Source organism: Condylostylus longicornis, unplaced genomic scaffold (assembly GCF_029603195.1).
Source record: "Condylostylus longicornis isolate FDR11 unplaced genomic scaffold, ASM2960319v2 ptg000040l, whole genome shotgun sequence".
Classification (NCBI taxonomy): Eukaryota; Metazoa; Arthropoda; class Insecta; order Diptera; family Dolichopodidae; genus Condylostylus; species Condylostylus longicornis.
The window spans coordinates 4,793,734-4,813,577 of record NW_026578009.1 but is presented as its reverse complement, the minus strand read 5'-3'; the positions used below and the strand labels follow the sequence as shown (position 1 = coordinate 4,813,577).

Genomic DNA, 19,844 nt, shown 5'->3' with positions numbered 1-19,844 from the left:
TTTTAAAAATTCCAGAAATGCTGTTATACACAAATCTAGTTCATCTTAAAATTCGAAAATTATTGTTATATAATTGCTACAATTTACATATATGAAATTTTTGATATTGAATAAATATTTTTAAAATTTTTCTTCAAAGCACTTCAATTTAGAAATTTTTCCAAAAATTATTTAAAAATTCATTAAATATTTCATTAAAGTCTATTAATTAGCCTTAAAATGTATGAGTCATACGGAAAATTTTTAATTTGTGTATGCAATTTTCTTTCAATTTTTTATAATTACATACATAAATCAAATTTCTATACAATTATTTAAATCGTTTTATAGTTTTATTCTTATTAAATGACTTACTTAAGACATTTATTATTTAAAAAACTTTGATGTGATCAGCACATAACCGACCGCAACGTATATTGCCTAGTTTGATGAAAGTGTTATAGAAGATTATGAAAATGCTTTTCCTTCATTAGAACACTTCCTTTCTATTTTAAGGAACTTAGAAAGCTTTTAGTTAGCATACCTGTAAATTTGGCTCTTAGTAGAATTTCGCTTTGTGCCACCCAAAGATTGGTACAAAACGGAATTCTACTAAGAGCCAATTCCTATTAGAAATTCTCCTAATGCAAATTTAGCTCTTAGTACAATTTCGCTTTGTGCCACCCGAATTTCTTGAAAAGTTCACCAGTTAGTTTCAATAAGAACCAAAATTTAAATATCAAATTTCAAGAAATTCGGCCCCTCAGTTCAGTTTCCGAGTCTTGATCTTTCCAAAAAACTTATAGATTAACACTAATCTATAAGTTTTAAATTTCAAGGAAATTGTTTGGATATTTCTCTCCATATACGCAAAAAATGTAAAATCGGCCCGCAAAAACGTCCAGTTCCCGAGCTTTGATATATCGCAAACGTTGATCAATCCATCTCATAGTCAATGTAAACTCACATATAACATTTCATCAAAATTGGTTCAACTGAACTTGAAATTCACGCGATCACAAACAATACCGAAAGACTGGCAGTCTGACATCTTTTTAAAATTAGTTTATTTACGCTTCTCTACTTTAGAGACCTGCGTTTCCACCGAAAACTCTACATCCGAAATTTGATGCCGTCACATAACCTCCCTTATTGTATACAATACGGTCGGTAAATAAAAATTGTTCAATTTTTGCATTCAATTGTTTATAGTTGACTGTAGATGTGTGCATTCTTTGTAACTTTTATATGAGTACTTTAAAGTGTTTATTCATAATATAGAAACAAACAAGCGTATTATGTATATACATATACTTACACTATGTAGAAGAAGAACATTTGAAAAAAATAGTCAATACTAAAGTGTGAATTATTGATTTTCTTTTTATAGGTGTAAGAAGAAAAGTATGTAGTGTAATTCGTAAATTACTTCTTACATATACATATATATATATATAAATATTTTACTAGCTATGTAAAAATAAAATTTTAAAATTAATTTACACTTCGCTTTCTTTATAAAATTTTATATATATTCAACAGGAATTCAAAATCAACACATACAAATATTCTAATTTTAATTTACAAGTAATTCTTCCTTTGTTTACTTGATATTCAAGAATTAAAAACTTTTGAAATTGAGGTCATATTTTGTTGAAATTTTCGGTTTTTTGGAAAAATTCTCGTAAAAATTTGTTAGTAGAACTTATTTGGAAAAATCTATACGTTTTTTAAATCTAAAATTACTGAAAATAAAATTAGGAAGGTGTTTAAAGGAACTTTACAAATCGGCTTGCATTTTTTTCGGAAGTGCACGACTTTTGTTCCTAAGCCCCGTTTTACAAACATGAGACAACATTCTGCAATAATATTACAAATATAAATTAGTTTCTTTTCTTATTAATTTCATGAAAACTGTAAAAATAATAAAAGGTTATCGTAATAAAAACATAAATTTCTTATACACTTAAAAATTATTTGTTTTTACTAAAAATCTTCATAAAATTCGAAAAATATTTTTATAATTATTTTTGAAATATTTATTTAATAATTTTTGATAGACACCAAATTAAACATGAATATATGTATATACATTATGGTAGTTTTTGTACATAAATTATAATATTCGAGTATTGAGTGATTGAGATAGTCAAATAATATAATATAGAGTAAACATACGAGTATTAGTTAGTAATTTAAAAATATTAATTAAATAGTAAATATAATTGCTAAAATAATCATATTTCTACTTCTTAAATTATTTTATTTTATTTCATTTATAAATAAGAAGGCAAAGCAATTTTAAATTAATCAATGATTATATAATAAGTACAATTTAATGTAGATGTGTTACGTATATGCGTATATGTTCGAGTATGTCTTTACAAGTATATTTGGTATGTTGAAAGCAAGAGTTTTGAATAATTATTATTTTCATATATAGTTTTGTCAAAATTTTATTACATACACATGCTTATATATTTATACTTACGTGTATGTAAATATTGTATAAATAAATTATTATCTAAGATTACATTAACTATATTCCTTGTTTTATATATACGAGAATATGTATATATAAAATTAATTATTCATTCACAATAAATATATTTGAATAGTAAACATGCCCATAGTGAATTTGTTGGTAAGAAGTACTATATGGAATTAATTGTTATATAATATAACAACTATGAATATATTGTAGTATTTTGACATATTAAAAGAAGTGGGTCTCTATTATCTATTACCAATATTAAAACAAATTAAATAGAAATTCTAATCAATCTTCAATAATTATATAATAATAATAATGATAAGTGAGAAAATGTTATACAAAAATTTTAAAGACTGACAGAGAATAAGGCTTGTCCATTTAACATATTTTTTAAAATGCATACATGTATTATTTTTGTGTTAGAAAAAAACGAAACACTATAACGAGAAAAAATAAAAGTCTTTGTCCAGGCATTTTATAGAAAATTCAAAATATCTTAGTATAAAATCTAGTTAATATTTTCTTACTGTTCATGAATTTTTAATTTTAAATTATAATTTTAAATATTTTCTATTTGTTTTCTTATTTATTTTGGTAAAAAAAAAATAAAAAATCAAACTTTTGATATATTTGTACATAATATACTCAATAGATAAAATAAAAATGGCTTAAAATTTGTAACGAAAACCAGTCACAGACATACTCGTATATATATACATACATTTAGAGTAACAAAAATTACAATGATTCAAAGTTAACTATTTTATGTCACAAAACAAATAAAATAAACAGAGAAATAATAAAAAGCAACTACAAACAAAATGAAACTTTCATGTAAAAAAAAAAAAAAATAGTAAAAAGCAAAAAAAAGAAACGAGAAACAAAAAGTCAAGAAACCCAAATTCAAATTTGTATTAAGGAAAGAAAGAAAAATAGCACTAATAATAATAAGCAACAGAAACGGCTGCAACAGCAAGACAACAACAATCCAAAAAAAAACAAAAGAAAAACTCCTAGGAAGAAATAAAAGCATTTTCATAATGGTACATTACTATACTTTAAAGTGAAAAATGAAAAAAAAAAAAAAAAAATTAAAAAATTAGAAAAACACAAAAAAATAAAGGTAACCAAAAACGACATTCAAGCCATGTAATTGAATTTATTTATAACCAATTTTTATTTTTTTTTTTCATTTTTTTTTTATTTTTTTCTTATTCTTTTTTCTATTTCTATTTAACTATATTCGATATTCGACGCGTTTTATGGAATTTTGTAGCTGTATTACATTTTGCTTTTCTGTTCTTGCTCTTTTTTTTTGTTTTTTTTTTGATATTTTGTAAACTCGATGAAACGAGTATTGCCGAACGAATCGATTTTTATTTTCGTTGTCTCTATTTTTTTCTTCGCGTAATAAACCACTTTTAAAAGTTAAAGAAAAAAAATAATAATAATAATAAAAATATTAGAAGACAAGGAGAGAAAAAACAAAAAAAAGAGAAGAAACAAAAAAAAGAACAAAAAAAAAAAACGAAAACCGGATCCAGGCAAGAACCTTAACGGTGAACAAAAAAAAAAAAAAAATTTTTTTTTATAAATTTTTCTTTTTCTTTTTTTACTTCTTTTCAAATATAATGACAAAATCATTCGAGACTCGTACAATTGTTGGAGGAGAGAAACCAGTTCTGTTATTGTTGATTTTTAATTTTTGTTTTTTCATTTCTTTGTTATTTTTGGTTTTTGTTTTTTTTTTTTTTTTTTAAAGAATATAACACAAATTAAAATATCGTGTTGAGGCTTTAAACTCGCTTTAAAAAATACTTTTCCTGATTTAGGTTTTTTTTTTCTTCTCTTTCTTAATGAATCAACATAAAAAAAAAATCAATTTGAATAGTATAACAAAAGTTAATTAACGTTTGTGAGTAAATTGTGTTTTGTGATTATTTGAATGAGTGATTTTATGTTGAAATTATCACTCATTTGAGTTAAACTAAGGGTTTCCTCTTATTAATCGAATAATAATTTAAAAAAATTTGCACAATTTCAATTGTACCTACAATTATGTATTAAAAATTAATTTCGAAATTATTGTAAAATTGAAATTAGAATTGTGAATTGTTCAAAAGTTTTTGACGTTTAAAATTCATATAATTTTTGTGACAGACTTAAAGTTAAAAATAGACCTTTATTAATAAAATTAAGGTAAGAAATTAATTTATTTGTTTGTATTTATTAAAAAAGAAAAATTGCTTAAAACTTTTAAATTCTCTTTTTTTTCAGAAATGTTTTACAAATGGACTGGTTTCTCCATTATAAAAAAAATGAAAGACATTTATTATTTATTTTGTTAGACTTTTTTTTGATGGATTTTGTCAAAACCCTACTCCACTTCAATTTGCTCTAATATTTATAATTTTAAATATTTTAATTTTCTTAACTTTTTCAACTTACTTTTTTTGACTTGTTAATTAATTTTGTAAGAAATTTGGAAGCAAAATGGTAGTTTAAATGGGATTATATTTGAGTAAAATTTTTTAATCCTTTATGTAGGTGCGTTATAGGTTATATAGGTGATTTATTGTAGTAACATTTTTATTTAATAAATAAATTACAAGGCATTATATTTTAAGTAATTAAAAGTAGGCATTATTTCATATTGTAAGAAAAAAAAACCATAAATTTAGACAATGTATGTCGTTTTCTATTGTATGTTAAAGAAATTTTGCGATGTTACGCGTTCCAAATTGTACAAAATGCGTTTTCGAAATACAAAAAAAAAAACAAATCGTTCATTCAAAAAATTCTGAATACTGAAAAAATCCTGCTGAATGGTGGCATTAAAAAAATTGTGGATTATAAAAATATGACGATGTTATCAGTGCCTGTGTTAGTTAATATTGACATAGCGCTCACTTTTGACATTTTACGTTGAATTTTGGTTTAGAAAATTTGGCAATAACTTAGGCTGCAAATATTAAGAAGGCTGATAATAATGTTTATAATATAAAATATCGATTTAAAAAAAAGGCAGCCAAGGGCAAAAAAAAAGCAAAAATTGTATGCCGAAATGTTAAAAAAAAAACTTTGTTTCTGCATGATAATGCAATATTACTTCCTTATTTTTTTGAATGTGAATACAGTTTAAGTTACAGTTTTGGATTTAATGTGCAGTTAAGTTAGTACAGTTAATACAGTTAATAATTATACAATTTAAATAAAGTTCTACTTATACTTAAGATTTAAGAGTCTCCGAATTCATTTTCTTAATTCAATTTTATTTAATCCCTATAGTATTTATAGTTAACAATATATACAAAACTATTTTATTCATATAATTTTTATATTCTTGTTTAGTTAACATTTCATATGACATTATTATAGTTACAGCATAAAGTAAGTAAAACAACAACAATAACAAAAATAGCAGCAACAACCGTGCAACAGCAATAATATTTTTTTAAAACGACAACAGCTACAAAAATTAATCGCAACACACACTATACACACGTACTAGTATTAAAATGTTTTATATACGTTATATTCAATATTATAAAAAGCCGTATAAACAAAACAAAATCCACAAGTAGTTATACAAAAATGCATAAAACAATTTGTTGTTGTTTTTCTTATGTTTATAATAATGTTTCTTAAGATGAAGGTTGAGTCCAACGCTTTGTTTATTTTTATATACGAAATAATCAAAATAAGTATACTGCACATCAGCTATAAACGAGAGAACTACAAAATAAAGAGAAAAATTCAAAAAAAAAAAAAACAAAATGATAAAAAAAAGAAAACGAAATAAAAATAAAAAAAAAATAAATACAAAATAAAGTAAAGCAACAACAACAAGAATACTCGTTTTTTTTTCATAAATACTATACTAGTTACTAGTATAGTAGATATCGAACGAAAAAAATGTATAGCAGTGGAATAGTGAATAATGAACCAATTAAATTCAGTCTATCAATCTTTAAAACTAGTCAGCTAAAAAATTTCGAGTAAATTGAACGTATATTGAATACAGATCGGATTATTGATCGGATTATAAGAAGAAAAAAAAAAAAACAAAATAAAATAACAGAAAAAAGAGAAGCAAAAAAAATGAGAAGACAAGAGCAAGAAAAAATATATTTTTTTTCTTTTATAAAATAAATTAATAATATTATTAATTTTAATTCTGTATTTAATTACAAAACAAAATAAGAATGAAAAAAAACGGATTTAATACTTCAAACACGTGCATTTTAATAATATTATTGAAATATTTTTATAATTATTAAAAATTATTTATTTAATATATACGAAAATATATATATACGAAATCGAATATTAATTTAATTAATATAAAATCAATATGAATAAAATACTGATTTTCTCGAAAAAAAAAATTAATTTTTAAAAAATAATTTTAAATATATAAAGTGAGAAAAAATAATATTTAAATTTATAATAATATAAATTAATAATATACATATTATATGTATAACAAATATAACACTATATATACATATATATATATATATAGAAGTAATATGGAAAACCTTTGTTCAATTATTTTACCACCAATATTTTCTAATAATGTTCAAAGAACAATTATTATAGTAGTGAAAAATTTAAATCTAATAATGTTTATAAAAAAACTCTTAAACTCTTAAATAGATCGGCATTTATATATAACATATAATATGTATAAACATATGTTTATGTACATATGTTACTATATTATTTCATTGTATTAATTATGATACCATTTATAGAATATTTATGCTATAGTAACTATTAAAAAATTTAGCTATTTTTATATTTTATTTTTTTTCTCTTATTTTTTTGTATTATATATTTTCACATAAGTATAAATATATATTTATACAATATAATATTAAAGAAAACTAATAGAAATAACAATAATAATAATAATAAAGAAGTGAACAAGAAAATATTCTTGTATATATATTTTTTGCGCGACTTGCATCATATTTAAATCGCGTTTAAAGATTTTTTTCAACTCGTACTTTATTCTCTTTTTTTTTTGTTACAAAAAAAAAAACAAAGTAATAAGATAACACAGAAAAAAAAGGAATATTTTACTCCTCTATACATATACATAATAATATATGTGAATACATACACGTATTTGTGTTAAAGTGTATGTATATATGAATAAAAAAAAAAAAGCAATAAGAAATACCTATACGTAGTATAAAAGAATCCAGCATCCAACTTAATATTTTACCAGGTCAGTTTTAAAAGCATCATACAAGAGAGGTAAATCTGAAAAAAAAAACCATTTACATTTTTTTTTTCTCTTGTTGTTGTTTTCATGAAAAAAATTTGTTATAATGCATTATATATGTTTGTATGTATATACATATATGTATATACATATATGTATAATATTCAAGTATATTATTTTTATAGAAATATATTCTTTTATATATATACAATGAAATCTGTTATACACGAAATAAATATGATTTATATTTTCAATATACAGAAATTGTTATACCAAATGAATTTTAAGAAAATTTTTATATATTTTTTTTGCAACTAAATATATACTTACATTAAAATAATTAATTTTTGGATTTTGTTCTTTTAAAATCCAAAATTATTTGTTTTTGGAAAAATATGGTAATAATAAATTGGTTTTATTAATAATTTTTAATAAAATTCATTTTTATTTTTGTATAACAGAATTTTATGTTGTATTGCAAGTATTGATCTTAAATGTATGAAAAGATCATAAAGTTTATTATACTCGTATGTATACTCACCTATGTGGGTAAAATATATTTTAATCCATTCGCGATTTTTATTTTGTTTTTATTTTGGTTTTCTTTTAATTTTATTTTTATATACTTGTACGTATAATATTATGTATATGTTCTATAACCATTTTAGTAGAAAAAGTCATTGATTTGCTTAAGGCATAACTTTTGACTTGTGACTTTTTTGTTAATTTTTCTTATTCTATATATTATACATATACATACACACAATTTTATACATTTTATATTATTTTTATAAAAAAAAAAATCGAAAAAAATCATAGATCAGAATTTTATACTATAATTGAAATTGGAAATTTTGTATAACAAGACAAAAATTAGTAAACAATTATTTATGTATGATTTGTAAAAATACATCATACTATCTTACATATGCAATATTAGTAAAAATTATGTGCATAATTTGATTAGTATAAGTATAAGTATTGTAGAATAATATGTGAAATTTGTATAACATTAATGCACTTATTTGTTTATTATTTTTAATAATTCTTTATTATAACACTTTATTTTTTAACTCGTCGTTTAATATAATGAAATGTTAATAATTTAATATTTACATTGACAATTTTCAAATTTAGACAAAACAACTTTGTTTTCAATTGTTGTTTGCTTATATTTAAGTATGTTGAAATTTATTAAATAATTGTTAGCTTTAAAAATTTTCGAAGTAGATTTGTTAGAATTATTAATTGAAATTTTGAAAAATAATATTTTAACAAAACAGAAGAAAATATATGTATGCGTATATTATGTGTGACCGAATTTGAATTCACTATTGTTATATTATTTTAAAATAAGGTATTTCAGAAACAAAATTATCATAAAAAATTTTGTTTTTAGAATTAAAACTTCTTTTGGCCATAATACTAATAGATAATATGACATAATATATGTAAACGCATATGATTATTGCGTTCTCTTTGAAGACATACATAGTATTTTGGATTTTTCCTGAAATCTTTATGAAGTCATGGAATATTGTAATGTTGTGTTGTACGAGAGTAAAAACAAATCTATATTATATTATACTGTGGGATATTTTAAAAATTTGTTGGGATAATATTTTAAATATACATATGTATGTATATAAAAATTTGAAATAATTTATTCAAAGAAATGTAGTCGTTATATAATTTCTCTCAATTTTTTTTTTTTAATATTTACCTAGGCAATATTAGTTATGTTTGAATTTTCACCTCTTATTTTATTTTCTTAAATGAAATAAGAGGTGAAACCGAGTAATAAACTTAATTTATCATGATTATGACATTCAGGTACGTTTTTAGATTTCGTATGCATTGCTGTAATTAACATCTATGAAGCCTTTTGTTTAAAATTTTATACTATATTATTTACTTAGTATGATTTTCGGTCTATGTTCTTAAAGTTTATTGTTTATAAAGTAATACATTTATCTTATATGTTAAAATTCTAGAAGTTGACATAAAGTACTAATAATTGTTAATATTGGATATCTTACTTTTGAACTATTACAAATAATAAAGTAATTTCTATAAACCCTGCTGAAAATTTAATTTTATATTTTAATATATTTTATAACAATGTGACTGATACCGATTTTTCAACTTCATATATTTCCAATGTATACTCGTATCTGTGTTTGTATTTTATATAATCAAGAATTTTCAATAGATTCTTTAGAGAAAAATAAGAATCCTTCTAATATAACATTTCATTTTTAAACTATAATTGTTGACAAATTTATGTCGGACTATTATACACACTCTTTTTACACTCTTTTTATAATAATATATTGTAAAATAACTTTGTATATTCACAAAAAATTTTGAGAAAATTTATTTCAGAAAATAAGTACCTATACTCGTACCTACATTAATATACTCAATTTCCTTCAACTCATATACTTATGTATAGTGTATGTAATATCTTTATATAAATCAAAATGTTAATTGTTAGTATAAAAATAAAATTTATAAATAATGCATTTTATTAAATTACATAATTTTAATATAAAATGTGAAAATGAAATATAAAATATATATACATACATATATTGTAATATTGAAGAAAGAATGGGAAACAAAAAAAAAAAAATAAAAAATGAAAATTTTAAACAATATACTATAATAACTGTTATACGATAATTATATTTAACAATTTTGAACTACAGTTCAAATATCAAGCAACAATTCAAAAATTAAAAAACTTAAAAAAAAAAGAATGAATAAAATAAAAAAAAACAAAAAAAAAAAAGACAAAAAGATGGCAAGAAAAAAAAAATGTAAGAATTTCTAAAGAATCAAAGTTTATAGTTATGTACAAGCCCATTTATAGAATAATTGGTCAATTATTAGCTTTGAAAATTTTTCAGTTCTTCATTTCTATCTCTTTTTTTCTTTTATTATTATGCTTATTTTTATACAATATATGTATGTATGTACATGGATGTATGTATATGTATGTATATGGATGCTCATAATAATCTTAAAATATTCTTTGATACTCGTGTAACATTCAAATATGCTTTTATTTTTACCTACATATATATCGTATATATATCGTAAATTGTTATTGTAAAGATTTCGTTAAATTATTTGTGTATAAACAAAAATACTAACATATATGGAGATATTGTATATATATTTATGTACATAAATAGTAATAAAGAGTTGATGATGACTAGGATTAAAGATGAAGAAGAGATAATTTTCGTGAAGAACTCGAAATTCATCGCATCGTATTTTATTTTTCATTTTTAATTTTTTTTTTTATATTTTCTAAATAAAAAAAATTTTTTTTTTGGTTTTCTTATTAAGATTTTTGTATTTTTTTTGTATTTTTTTTACTTATTTTTTCTTATGTACTATGAAAAAGATGAAGACACAAACAATGAATAACATTTCAATGACCTTTACAATGAAGATGGATTTTTTTTTCAACTCGTTTCTTCTCTATATAAATATATATTATATATATATACATACATACATGAGAACATAGTTACTGTTGCTTTTCAAGTAAAGATGAACTATTGAAGGTTTTTGTATTTTTTTCTTGTTATATTCTTGCAGAATTTTTGTTTATAACAACAACAATAAAAACAGCAATTTACAGAAAAAAAAAATTGCTTATATTTTTGCGTATTCTGATTTTGTTTTATTTTTATTTTTTTGTTTTCTTTAAAAATTTTTGATTTCCCAATAATAAAAAGGGTTTTCTCTTAAACTAAAGGTAAAATTAAAAGAAAATATATTTATATGTGAATAATTTTTAGAGTATATGTAGGTACTCAAGAGTTAATTTTTAAAAGTATACAAACATACATACATTTGTAAGTACATTTGAGTATGATATGAGCCATATAGGTTTTAGATTTATGCTAAGATATATAAATCACAACAAAAAAAAAAACAGAAAAAAAATCAAAAAGAAAGAGATTTTTTTCTGGTCCGAGAAAAATGAATTCTTTTAAATGAATATTGCAATTTTATAACAAAAAACATAAAAAATTTTTTTTTGGATATTTTTTTAATGAAAAAGTTTTCATTTTATGTGACCTCAATATTTCTTCTTAAAATATCGTTTTATTTATTTTGTTTTACTTTTGTTTAATAAAAGATATTTAATATATGTGTATGCACTTATTTAAAATCCATTTACTTAATTCTTTTAAGTAAAATTTTTGCTGCATAAAAGAGATAAGAGAAAATTGCATTCATATACCTATAAGTTCATAAATACATTAAAAATATGTTATGCAGCTATAAAACACTCATATATACATATGTATGTATGTTATGTTCCCATTTATTACGATACACTAAAATTATATACAAATATATTATAGTTCTATACACATTCCTTATAAAATATTCAAATTTAACTCCCTCTATATATAATAAAAAAAAATTAAGTTAAATAGTAACAATATTCACAAATACCTTCATAATAAAAATTTTAACTTTACTAATGCATTATTTTTATTATATTGCATTGCAATGCAACCACATACATATATTGCAACAATACGAGACATTATAAAGAATGACATTGTGAATATTGCAATTTTTGTTATATACGTTGTAATTTTGTATAAATACATACATATGTATATGTGAGAAATTATTAGAAATAAAATTTAAAAGAAAGACAAAGACAAAATCCCACCCTCACCTGCAAAAAAAAATTTTTATTTTTTTTTCCTTTTGAATTTTCAAAATTAACTTTTTCTTTTTTCACACATTAACGCTTTTTCTAAAATAATATTATTAAATTTATACATACATATGTATTTATATATATTAAAAATGCATATAAGCATACATACAAAACATTTAGTTCGTATAAAGGATAATTGAATGTTTATTTTATAAGTATATGAAACAAGTTTTCAATAATAAAATATTTTTGTTTTTTGGTTGGAAGAATATGAAAATAGTAATATTAAAAATTGGCATATAGCATGTTTAGAAAGGGTCATTTAGAAATTTTATTTGTGTATACAGGGTGTTTCGTATCAAAGTGTACTGTTATATACCATTGTATATAGGCTCTCATGAGAAAACAAAACTTTTGTAAGGAGACAAAAAAAATTCAAAAAGTAAAAAAAAATCAGTCGAAATTGATTTTAAACCCTTATAACTTCGAATCTGCTGAGCTGTGAACAACGTCTCTATACAAAAGTTTTCCTTGCTCATGAGGGCCTATAAAATGGTATATATAGTTATGCACTTTTATGCGAGACACCTTGTATAAAGGAATTGTGTTATTTGTACATATATGAAATTAATTAATGTAAGCTAAGACAATATGGCAGCATTCACGGTATTATGAAATTATTAGCACTTCAAATAACGTATACGAGTATTATGGGTTAAATTTAAAATATATTTGCAGAATAATTTGGATTTTTTGTGTATAATGCAATTATTGTAATGTTCTAAGTGCTATTTAGCAGGTTACTACTTGTAAAGAGTCTTTTGTTTCAGCGTGTTGTATTAAAAATTTTAATTTTTTTGTGCAAATATTCTCAAATGAGAGTATAAGATACTATAAAATTTTTTTTTTCTTTTTCACTTCTAGAAGGAGCATAGGGCTAGTGAATGACATCATAGATAGCCATGTCCCAGTTTCATTGCGTCATTGAGTTTTAATTAGTTAGGTGACTAGCCTGCGTAGTTTTTTTCTTTATATTAAATATTTTAAGATTATTGATTTTTAAGTACTGTTTATTTTTCTTAGTTTTTAATATCAAGTACTTATAATGAATGTATGAAAATTACTTGTATACTAATTTGTTATTTTTTACAAGTATTGTGTATTAAGTTGTAATATTAAATATAATTTTTATAGTGACCTGACCGGGGTTTGAACCTGAGACCCATAAGTTAAAGGACCGGTGCCATTACCATTGCACCAATGGTCCGATAGATACTGTATAATAGTTATTTAAAAATATATCTTAAAACTACTTTAAATCAAACTGTTTCCAAGAACAAAAATTATTTCTTCATAACGCTAAGCTTCATATATGAACAACTAGCTGTTATAGGTAAGAATACATGAATTCTTATACATATAATAAATATTATAATTAAAGCAAAAAATTTAAATAACTTAAATTTATTTCAAATTATTCTAATTTTAATTGAATGTGGTAGAATTATGGAATTTCTTAAAAATTTCTTCATTATTATTTTTTATAATTAAATTACTCTTTAAATTTTTGAAATAGAAGAAATATAAAAATTCTTTAAATTCGAATTAAATTAATATTTATAACATTTATAGTAAAGTTGAGCTCATATGTTATATATATATATATATATGTACATATATGAGTACCTCTATATAATTTTAATTTTCAATGTAAAATATTTTAATTTTGAGTATTTAAGTATATATGCTACATAATATTTTATAAAAATATACCTTTAAAATATTTTTAATAATTAATAAATAGTTTTATTTTAAAATCCTGTATAATATTCTTATATGCATATATGTATTTGTTTTGTTATTGTTGAAGACTAAAAAGACCAAAAAATTAAATCCTCTTATATTGTTCATTACTTGAAAGGATCAAGAATGAACAAAAAAATATGAACAAAAGAAAGTTTTTAATACGAGTAATATTCAAACTATAATGTAACCAATCATTATTATTTTTTATAAAAGGTTTTTTATATATATACCAATTTTATGTACCTATATACATTAAATACACAGTGGTAAACATAAGTAAAGTATATAAAAAATTTAAACAATTCTTCACGAATATTTGAATTCTACTTGAAATGTGAATTTCAATTTTGATATTATTTTACAAAATAAGAATTAAGAGTAAACAAAATCAATTAGTTGTAGATCACTTCATTGGGTACGGTTTTGAAATGATTACTTCCCTTATTCATTATCATTTATTATTCCTTATTCAGTTGATAATTTATTTTTGTTATTCGGTCCCCGTATATTGTTCATGTTCTTAAAATGCCATTGTTTAAATATCATTAAATATTTAGATTTACTGATATTTTTTAAATATCAGTCTTTAAATATCATTTTCGCTATAGAATTCTAGAAGAATAAGCTTGATATTACTTTCATGTGGTATATCATATTGAATAAAATGTATCTTACAATACACCATAGCTTAACTTATAACGCCTAAGTTCGTTTGCATTTCATTCTATACGATAATTTTTCTAATATATAATTTAATTCACTGAAAAATTCTGAAGTATTCAATGTTGTTTGCATATATTAACACTTACTCTCTATATAATTGCATTATTTAGGTTATTTTTTCCAACGTATACACAAGCACTTTAAAGTTCTTTGTGCAGAAATTGAGATGGGTCTGGAAATATCAGTTCTGCACTATTCGTTATATTTATTTAATAGGTATATAGGCTTAATATTCTCTAATCATACCATGGGTAACGGTGAACCCCAATCAGAGCCTCTGGCTATAACATTGTTTCACGTTTTCGTGAAATTTGCCTTCCTTTTTAATTTTTCAAGTTATTTTATTTTTATGCTTTTTCTACCTCTTTTGGATTTTCTGGATTCTTTAGATATGTTTCATCTTCTATAAGTTTTTCTTATTTAATTTTTTATTTTATGTCTATGATGTTGTGTTCGGAAATATTATGGAAGACGATATTGTCACTTTTCCTATTCTCTGCATTGGTACAAAATAAGTGGTCGAAAACTCAAAATATGTTAAAACCAAAATATTTTTGTTACCTATTATGGAAAGAGTTCGTAAGAGAATATTTGTTTTAAGTTTTGACTCAAAATATATGTTCTCTTAAGAATTTTGTTGATATAAATGAATTTCACATGTCCGAAACTTATATTATATAATAAGTATATGCAGTTACATTTTTACAATAATTGAAATAGATATATAATTTTTATTTCATTATAAATATTTTTAAATAAAGTAATTATTTAGGAATTTTTCATATATAAAATTTCATTCTAATATCAAATATATATACATACTGTATTTATATACGAGTATGTATGTTAAATTTCTCATGCACTCCTCTAAATAGTATATTTATTGTACTTAATTTCATTCTCTTCTAAATGAATATAATATTATTTATATGTAAGTATACTTACTCATGGATCCATTTGTATGTCATATAATATAATAATATATGGGATGGAATGAAATTTTGTATATTTGATATTTGAGTATGTTTGGTACTGAAGCTTTGATAAATGAGAATAATTTAAATAATTTATATTGACCAATATTATGTGTATGTAGAAAAAAATTTATATTAGTACAATTTTTGATGCTACTATCAAATATTATATTTATACTTTATTATATGTAATTATATATTGTTAAAAATGTATAAAATACCGCAATTAACTATAAATTTCAATAATATTTCATAATATTTCATTTTATTATTGTAACTTTAAAGTGAGCATTAGATTGGGAAATTTTTTTTTTTTTTTTTTTTGTGGTAAAACATTCAATTTCTAATTTAATATTTACATATATAACGAAAATATATTCTAAGAAATAAATTGAAGGAATGACTCGTTTCTTGAAAATTTAAATTATCTGAGATCAATTAAGTATCAACCAAAAAACCAAATAGATTTATTGCTGCTTAAAATTATATTAATGGAATTCTGATATTTCCTTCCAAAGTTTTGGATGGGCTACTGCTATATTTTAAGCTTTTCACATAGAAAAACAGCTTCAATTTTTACATATTTTCATACATGTTATTCATTATTTAATCACACAACCCTAGTATTAAGTTTGGATTATTTGTTAAAAATAGGTGTTATTCATGTTAAATGGTTTCAGTTTTTTACAAAGAAAATTCATAATGAGAATCTATTTATGCACTCGACGCCTAATTTAAATATCATGATCAAAATCAAATTTCAGACATACTATTGCTAGCATAACTATTTGTTATACTTAAATATTATTGTGGCTAAAAAATATTATTTTTGATGTATACATCATGTAATTAGAAACTTCTATTACAAAAAATAATTACTAATTTTTAAGCTTGAATTGAAAAAAAAAATTTGTTTGAGGTGAATTAAATATTTTATAAAAATTAAAAAAATTTTATTGTTAGCACATAATATTTACTGTTAGTGCAGTATGTAAAAAAGTATACTTATATATACAAAAGTACATATTTGTCAATATTAGCAATAAATTACTAATAATATTGAATTACATTTTATTTAAATATTATTTATCAAAATTTATATATTTTATATTACTTTAATTGATGATTTATTCAAATGGAATTTTTTTGATTCTCATATAAAAATTTATTTTGCAAATTGATGCCATTTCAATTTGAAAATAAAATATTTTAGATGCATTCTCTATGTATATAGAATAACTACATAAATTTTAATTGTAAAATTTTAGATAATTTTAAATAAATACTTTAATTAATAAAGTGGCATATGAAATATCTAATTTTATATTTGTAATTATACTTAATTGGCAAAAAAATTTAAAATAAATTTACTATTGCTATATTGTCATTAAAATTTAAAAAATTGCATAAAATTAGGGGTAATCGTGTTTATTCAATTTATTTGTCTTTTTACTTTTATACTATATGTACATGATGGGCAATTTTATCAAAAGACGATTGGCTGTTCGGCCTTTAAATCAATTGCAGATTGCTATACAACATTTATACATTGTGAAAGTTTTTTTTTATTAAATAAGAACTTTTATCGAATTTAATTAAATTTATGGGCACTCTACTAAATTGGCAAAAATTTGACATTGATTAAATTAATAATTTCGGAAATGTTTTTAAGATTTCAATTACAAATTCTTAAACGTTTATTTGGCAGCTATGATTACAAAATTTACGCCAACTTGAATTTAGTATTACTCGTAGAAATCAATTAAGAATTTAGTTCTTTAGAATCAATCCTTTCGTTAGTACTAGAAATCAATTCTTTTATATTTTTTTTTTTTTTTATCTTTCTTGGATTAATTTTGTAAATTTTTTTTGAATACTTTAAGACATGTTATTCATAACAGATATTATTAATTTGGAATAAATCGCAAACTGTTTTAACTATGTTTCCAGGATCTCTATAACAAATATGGGGATACTAGACTGCCACGTATACTACATAATATTACATTGCTTCTTCTAGTTTTATTTTTACATTATATTTTTTTGAGATTTAATAACATTTACTGGTTATAAAAGAGGTTTCCTCAACAAAAAATTGTGAATTTTGAATTTGTACAGATAAATGTCTCTTAATTTAAATAATAGATTCTTTTATACACAAAATAATCATTCATTTTTAAATTTTCAGTTTTAAATGCATTCAATTTATAATTCTTATTAGTTTAAATATTTCAATATTAAAATAATTTTTGAAAGAATTTAACAAATATGTAGAAGAACTTAACAAGCTGCTAGAGTTAATTTGAACTCACAAAACAAAAGAATCCCAAAAGTTATAGCCGAATCATTTTTATTAATAATTTATTTTAACATGATTTTTATAATATTATACTTTTTAGCACTTTTCCAAAATTTTTTTGAAAAAAAATGCTTACTAGTTTCACTCTGTCCGTCCGTCCGTCAGTCCGTCCGTCCGTGGACACTTTTTTGTTTACAAAACTTCTACACCCTTGAAGATAGAAAGCTGAAATTTAATACGTACATAGATCTTTACTAGAAACTTATTTGCGTAGAACAAAATTTTTACTTATCTCCTCCCCTCTAGAAGTTATACCCCCCAAAACCCTAAAAATGCCATTTTTTAACTATTTAGTGCAGTGAAACCATAAGCATTTTTGAAGTTTTGTAAACACAGAAAGGCAGTGGCTTGCTTCTCCTAGCGCGGTATACTACTGTTAAACTTTAGAAAAACAAAATGGCCGTTCAAATTTACCGTTATCTAAAGTTCGTTTTTTTCAAATTTTTGATATTGTTTTCCTTCTAGACCCCAGCCTATAGAAAATTGAAATTTTAGGGGCTTTTAGACACTAATAAATGCTTCATTTAGAAGAAAATTTCTTTTCGTGTCCACCCCCTCTCAAGTTATCGCAGATATGCATAGACTGTATTTAAAAGCAGTATTTTCTCTTGTTGAAGGGAAAAGTGCTACAATACAAACTATTGGTTTAACCCAGCTTTATTCCTGTATATAACCATTAAAAATAATGTTATGATGATGATGCAAATAGTTATGTCAAATAGAAAAGAAAAACATAAATGCTTAAAGTAATGTTTAAAACCCACCTATTTATTGCTAATATACCATTTTAAATTGATTAAATAATTTTGTTAAAAACGACCCCCTTCTGACCATAATGACCATGAACTCATCTTTGTGGTTTTTACTATGTTATTCATTAACATTATTGTTTTCTTATTTATTTTGTTTTTTTGAACAAAAATAAAAAGAATAATCAAATTCACATGGACATTTTGGATATTTTATTTAATTTGGTTTTTGTATTTTTGCCATAATTCTTCTTATATACTGAAAAATGCTTCGAGTGAAATTTTTCATACCGTTACGAAGAGTCCATTATCTTCATCTTCTCTTTATTTATTTTGATTGACTTTTAGTGGGTGTATTTTTAACGTTGACGTAAATAATTAACTACATATTTTTACTTAACGTTAAGTTATTGCACTTGATAGTTTTTAGGAATTGATTTTGAAAAGTAAAACGCTTTTTAAAATAAGTGTGTGTATTTAAACTTTTTGGTATGCTCTTGTATACGCATATAAATATTTTTTTTTTATTTTTGTATGTGTATGTGTATGTATTAAGAAGCGAAACAACAGTGAAAAGACGATTACAACATTTTTATGTTTACCAGACGTATGTATGTATGTAAGAATGTGACATAAAAAATTTATGGTATCAGAATATGACAAGCTCATTATTGGTTTTATTTGTTTAAAATTTAATTGTTTTCATTTCGCAAAATATCAACAACAAAATTTGAACGTATATTAATAATATTCCAATAACGGTAGCGAATTATAAGAGAATGTATTTTTAATTAATTTTTTAAAATTAACAAAAAAAAAAAAATAATT

General features: G+C 22.0%; 1 protein-coding gene across 3 annotated transcripts in view; it reads left to right on the top strand.

Annotated features, from left to right (window-relative positions):
- Window positions 1-7,451: 7,451 nt before the first annotated feature.
- LOC129609609 (cadherin-86C) overlaps window positions 7,452-19,844 on the top strand; it is a 78,839-nt gene continuing 66,446 nt past the window's right edge. Inside the window, exon 1 of one of the 3 annotated variants that reach the window (XR_008697025.1) lies at window positions 7,452-7,738. The gene's annotated coding sequence lies outside the window, so the exon portion shown is untranslated. The remainder of the gene's footprint in view (window positions 7,739-19,844) is intronic. The other 2 variants (XM_055521636.1, XM_055521635.1) reach the window with 2 other exon arrangements.